Genomic DNA, 6,304 nt, shown 5'->3' with positions numbered 1-6,304 from the left:
GTCGGATCACAGAACTTATCCTAATAGTGAGCTATATATTCAGTATAGAAATCATTGGGTGCTGTTGTTTAACATCGATATTCAGAGAAGAAAAACGACAATAACCGAATTTTTCACTAACTTTGATAGAGCATAACTATGAAAAGCAAGAATGTCTCATGGAAACGAATTCGATTGAAAACAGCGATATACTCTAATAACATAACAAAACAAAACTTTAGTGTGTTTTTACTTTCTTTAGATAAACCTTTTAAAACATACTCATATTTCACTTTTAAAGAAACGACCTTGAATGACTTTAAAGTTTTAAGTTTTTTATAGGGGAGGGAAAATTGCTTTAGGGGCTAAGACTTGCACAATATTCAATTTTCATAACCTACTTTCATATAAATAAAATTCAAGCCTATCAAAAAGTATAACTATCACACCTTGTCTGAAGTTCAAAACCAAAGACTCTTAATAACTTCTCGTATTGTGAAGTTAATTTCTCCCTACGAACAACAGATAAAAATGTAATGCTCTGACTGCTATTTTTTCGGGTAAAGAAGCAGCTTTGCCTACGTCAAAATATTCGTTTAAAAATTAAATTCCTGACTACTGAAACAGAATTCCACAGTTAAAAAAAATAGGTTTAAAATAAAAGCTTTCAGAATAGAGTTTTTTAATCTCTTAAGCCGCACGTAATTTTTCCGAATAACCGATGTCACTTTAAAAAAAAACAAAAACGTAAAGTAGTAAGCATACGATGTTTTTTTTTTATACATAAAACGAAACCCATGTCCGCTTACTAATTTACTTAATATATTTTAGGCAATACCAAAAGCGGTAAGTATGAATCTCGTCAGCCATGGGTGAAAGCCCTTATATAGCAAGACGGAAAAGAGAAAAACCTGGTACGTAAAACATTTCATTCCAGCATTTTTTTCGAAAAAAATGAAATATTGTAACTATCAAGATTTCTTTTACAATTCTGGCATATATATAAAACTACTTCTTTTCCAAGATAAAGTAGATATTGTTGAAAAATTTAAAAAAAGAATAAGTAAACTCCTCCCCAAAACTAGCTATAACTGAAATGGTTTTACTACCAGCCTTTCCTCTTTTCCGTCTCGCTTTCACCCCTGTCGTCAGCTAATGAATCGCTCTATTTACAAATAAGTTTCATCCTTTAGAACAGAAAACTTTGTACACTTACGATTAAAAAAAAATTTCTTCATTTAACATACTTACCTATTTGTAAATAACAATGAATTAAATAATTTATCTAATGACTTGTCCACACTTACCCTATATAATGGAGCTAGTTTAGATATTTATAAGTAGTCTGCGCAGACTATTTAAAAAATGAATCAGTTGTGCGCCTGAACCCATATTCTATTTTAAAAGCGAATGAGCGAAATTTATCATATATATTTGAGAATTGAATCTGTTGTGGTTGACAAGTAAATAAGACAAACCAATCATATTCATAAATTAAACAAATTTTTAGACATATATTTGCTACCACTTTCTTATTTTTACTAAATTTTGTATTAAATGACTCGTTCTAACAATGGATATCCTCTATAGAGGTCTGATCGGACTACCAAAAAAAAACCGTGTGGAGGCTTTCAGTTGTAGGAAGCGTTGGTTTAACTAATAAATGTAAAATAGATCATTTAAATGTAACGCAAAAACGCGCGTAATACTCTACATATATCCATCAGCAATCTACAATAAGAACTCAGCAATTTTCTATCACGAGGTGAAACGCATCAGATATCTAGGTCCATTTTAATTTTGATAAAATTTGTTTCCTTGAAGAAGTGACGATGGTAATTTCGTCGCTTTGATGAACTTTTCGCTACACCAGGAAACCGTTTTGTCAAAAAAAGAAAGTTTAATGAAATTGGATGTATTTTCGTGAATTTCTTCTTTCTTTTTACACAGACTTTCATTGGTATTATTATTTATTTTATACATCTATCTATCTATATATATGTGTGTGTGTGGCGTCTGTATGTATGCATGTATATAGATTTATTCCATTTTGTAGTTACGGGTTACCGTCGTTGGTCTTCTAGATGTGAGTATTTGACTTCATTTCAAAATTTAAGTATCCTTTATCAATAAAAATTGCGAAGAAAATTTTTTTTAAATAAAACAAATTTTAAAAAATCTGAAACAAATTTTTTTTTTTAAAAAATTACCTAAATATTTTTTTAAAGAAAATGTTGCATTACTCCCTGCATTAGCAGGTATTTTTTCTCAAATCTTTAAAGTGGTAGCAAATTACATGGTCAAATTATAGCTTTTGATTTAAATCGACATTGACAACCTTGATTTAATAATTAAATTACATATACGAAAGATGTAATAAATACACTTTGATTTTAAATGCTAGCAAAATTTTAAACACGTTTGGTTACTTATTAGCTATTTCCCAATTTTAAATACTGAGATCCTAAATTTCGAGTTGCCATCTCTAGAATACAAATACCGGAAACAAATTAAATCTGAAACATTCAAATTACAGTTTCTCTTTCCTTTGCATTGCAAATATTTCGAACATTAAAAACATAGTTTTACATTTGTCTTTATAGTGTTGAATAAAATAAAATTAAAAATTTAGTGCAAGTAAATTCAGATATTTTATTTATTTATTTTAAAAACGAAATAACGTCCTGCTCGCACCGACCACATTGATGACGTTAAATATCCTCTATAGGAGACTGATCATGAATTAGAGGCCCCTTGCCGTCAGTCTATTCGTGGTTTTCCTCTCCGTGTAACACATACGCTAGTTAGTTCTATCAAAAAGTCCTCCACGAAAGCAAAATTTCTCCCAATACTTGATCCAGGAGTTCCCTTGTCTTCTGGATTGGGTTCAAAATTATGAGACTTTGGAGTTAAACATATGTAGTCGTAAACCCAAAGATGGGTCGGCTGCTCAACCACGATTATAAAATTGAATAGTAAGCTGACCACCGTCCTCAGAAAAAAAAACTAGTTGTACATTTTTATAAAGAGCAGGCGAAAACATTTACTTTTCAAAAAAAAATTTTAAAATTATTTCTGTGAGAGAATCTTTGCGTGGGGTATCTGATCCCTCGAACTATTAAACTGAAAAAGGGAAAACTATGAGACTTCTGGGCTCCGTATGGGACACTACTAAAATTATTTTTCTTTTTAAAAAAAATAAATAAGAAGAACGCGGGTTTGCTAAGCACTAGCCTACTGCATACCTGCCAACATTTAATCCTTTCGAGGATGATTTTCCCCAGTAGTAGTAAAATGGAATTTAAATTACTATTTGGGGCAGAAGCGTACGTTGTATTTTGAAGGAACTTATGAAGACTACCATTACAGCATTACATGTTAATATATATGCTTAATTTTTTAAAAAATAGTAGTGGTCAAAAAGATTATAAATTAAGTTTAAAGATGCAAGGAATATATAGAAAGTATACAGTTTACTACCACTTTTAATATAGAAATAAAATTTTACGCTAGGTGCGTCAAAGTTGGCAGGTATGCTGTTGTGCTTTTTTAGTGCGACGTAAATAAATTACTACACTACTAGAGTAAACCAACCAGTGAAGGAACATTTCATATATATTGATTAAAAATAAGAATTTGAAAGTTTTTCTTTAGATTGATTGGTAACAATAGCTTACTGCCAAACAATAAGAAGTCATCTAGCAATGTTTTGGAGTGAGTGCTTGTATTTATATGCTTGAAGTGGAATTAATTGCATGTAATAGTTTTATTTTTCTCATTGTGAAAAAGAGAATTCAAAATATAGTTATTGAAGTTACGTTTTTTTTTTTTTTAAGCATCATAGCATAATAAAGAACTAAGATAAGGGGGTGTTTATTCAATGGATCACCAAACGATGAAAAACCAGTGAAGGAACAAATGTTCCTTTACTGGTTTTTTTTCTAAGTTAATGAAAATAAAAGATAAACTTTAATTTTCTTGTACCTTTAGTGATGTTTCGCATCAAAAGTACATTAAAAATACGAAAAACAACTTCTAACCAGTGAGGGAACAGGCATGTTCCTTTACTGGACATAGATTTCCCGATGAATGAACAGTATGTGTTAATATGTTGACACTTTAATTTTCAATTCATGATTACGAAAAAAAAGTTAACATTTTCCAAGTATTTATTTGTTATAATTTCAACAATAGGCTTGTTTTTAAATATTTGTATTGCTTATAAATTCATAAAGAGCATTGAAAAACAACCAAAATTAAGTTTTCCTTTACTGGGTGTTCATTCACTGGTAAGAGCTGAACCTCCAGAACTTTAAAACAATATTATGTAAGTTCTCTACAATTTTTTTTACATAATTTGCAATTAGTAACAAATATGTTGAAACTGTCATTTAACTAAAATTACGAATTTTGATATTAATATGATTTTTTTAAAAGGCAAGCGAAGCTCAAGTGTTCCTTCACTGGTTAGTTTACCCTACTACCTGTTATTGGATTTGTTACATTGCATGACGGCAATTTTATTTTATTTTTCGATAAATATAAATGTCGAATTTACAACTAATCCTGTCTTTTTTCTCTCTCTTTTTTACAGAAAGTCACAAATGGCGTAAGAAAGATATTTTTTATTTCACTAGTATTTAGTCGAGCATCTACTATGAATAAGGCGGCTCAGCCCAAAACCAACACAGACACATTTTTTAAGGGACCGTTCACACTGAATGCAAATGAGAAATTTATCAGTGAAAAACATTTACCCACAAAAAAATCTCCCATCAGGTCTTCTTTCTCATAAGCGATTTTTGTCACATTCCGTCAGAATGGCCCAAAATCTTTTTCAAATATAGTTTTCATACATACTCCCTTACTACTTTCAAATATACAATATACAAAACAAAATACAAAAAGCCATATATTCGTAATTCAACAATCTCATTAGTATATTTTATTTTATTTCGCCTTTCTCTTTTCAAGTAAGCATTATAATATTTGAAGTTCTGTCTTTATCTGTCATATTAAACTTTGGATTTGGCGGAGTCAAACTTCAAAAATGAGCCTAATTAGTTATATAATGAAACAGCAAGCAAGAAGTGAGAAGCAAATTCTAATATTTTTGCATTAGGATGCGCAGAGATGATGTGCGCATGTTAATGCAAACGCATAGGAATTATTCTATTCACCCGAATGCCTATCGCTTCTCGCTAGCACTGTCAGTGTGGGACTCACCTTATAGGATGCATTATTTGAAACTGAGGAAACCATAATCTAAAAAGCAGCACTCGACAATGGACTGATCATAAAACGCGGTTAACAATAGATCCTCAAAATCAAGCATTATTGACCAGTGAGCAGGTGGGTGACCACTTTGATCTGAATGTGAAGGGATCGAGGGTGCACGGTATCGGTCCTCGTTTAACTGTTCTACCTTAAAATGCTCGAAGTCTAGCGTGGGTTGCCGTGCTAATAAAAGGGGGGAACGATTCCCTCCACAGAGAATTATGGGAGTGTCTCCGTAGCATCCTCAGGGATGTTTCCAGAACCAGGTGACGTAGTCTGCTTATTCTAGCCCGACCACTTTGAACTTTCAGATAACCTGGCATGACGAATAAAAAATAATTAACTATTGCAGAACACGCAATAAACAACGTATTTGATTAGAGCTATAAGCTAACAAACACCACTGCTGTTATATTTGACCATGGCTTATTTTGAATCAATGGCTCCCGCTAAGCCAATGAGAAAATTCCATTTCTGAAATGTTTCTAAATTTAAAAATGTGATTAAAAATCGAAAATCGGCCTTCTTAAAAAGTTTTCAATTGTACTCATTCAGCATGAGGTTGAATTTCGTATTCTTAGAGTCTACCGTTTAACCGCAATCCGGTATACACACACATTTTTTATATTATTATATGTAAAGATATGGCTTTTTTTAATGGCAGAATTGAGTTTATTTATATACTTATATTATCTAATTAATAATAATTGAAAATTTAGCGTTTTTAATTTTTTTCTTCCGCAGCTTAAGACTTTAGTTAGGGTAAGTGAGTTTTTTTCCCTTCTGATCTATAAATCTTGCTAGCAAAAACTTTCTCTCTCTCTATATATATATGGGTCATACTCACGAAAACTGTCATTTTTCAGTTCATGAAATCCCCAAAAAGTAAAGTGAATAAAAAGCTCTGAAACTTTTTATATTAATAGAAATATGTAATGGCATTATAAAGAAAGTATATATCCTATAAATTATACTTAATATTTAAATTAATTAATTTTTTAAATAATTAATTTATAATTAATTAATTTATAATAATTAATAATTAATT

The 6,304-nt window shown here is 30.7% G+C and overlaps 1 long non-coding RNA gene across 1 annotated transcript in view; it reads left to right on the top strand.

Moving 5' to 3' along the window:
* Window positions 1–802: 802 nt before the first annotated feature.
* Window positions 803–6,304, top strand: part of LOC139426619 (uncharacterized) — a 7,234-nt gene continuing 1,732 nt past the window's right edge. The window contains exons 1-4 of the long non-coding RNA XR_011637845.1: window positions 803–825; window positions 2,036–2,065; window positions 4,574–4,588; window positions 6,001–6,018. This is a non-coding gene — a long non-coding RNA (uncharacterized lncRNA). The remainder of the gene's footprint in view (window positions 826–2,035; window positions 2,066–4,573; window positions 4,589–6,000; window positions 6,019–6,304) is intronic.

Source organism: Parasteatoda tepidariorum, chromosome 9, assembly GCF_043381705.1.
Source record: "Parasteatoda tepidariorum isolate YZ-2023 chromosome 9, CAS_Ptep_4.0, whole genome shotgun sequence".
Taxonomy (NCBI): domain Eukaryota; kingdom Metazoa; phylum Arthropoda; class Arachnida; order Araneae; family Theridiidae; genus Parasteatoda; species Parasteatoda tepidariorum.
The sequence above is the reverse complement of the archived record's forward strand: the minus strand, read 5'-3'. Positions and strand labels throughout refer to the sequence as shown.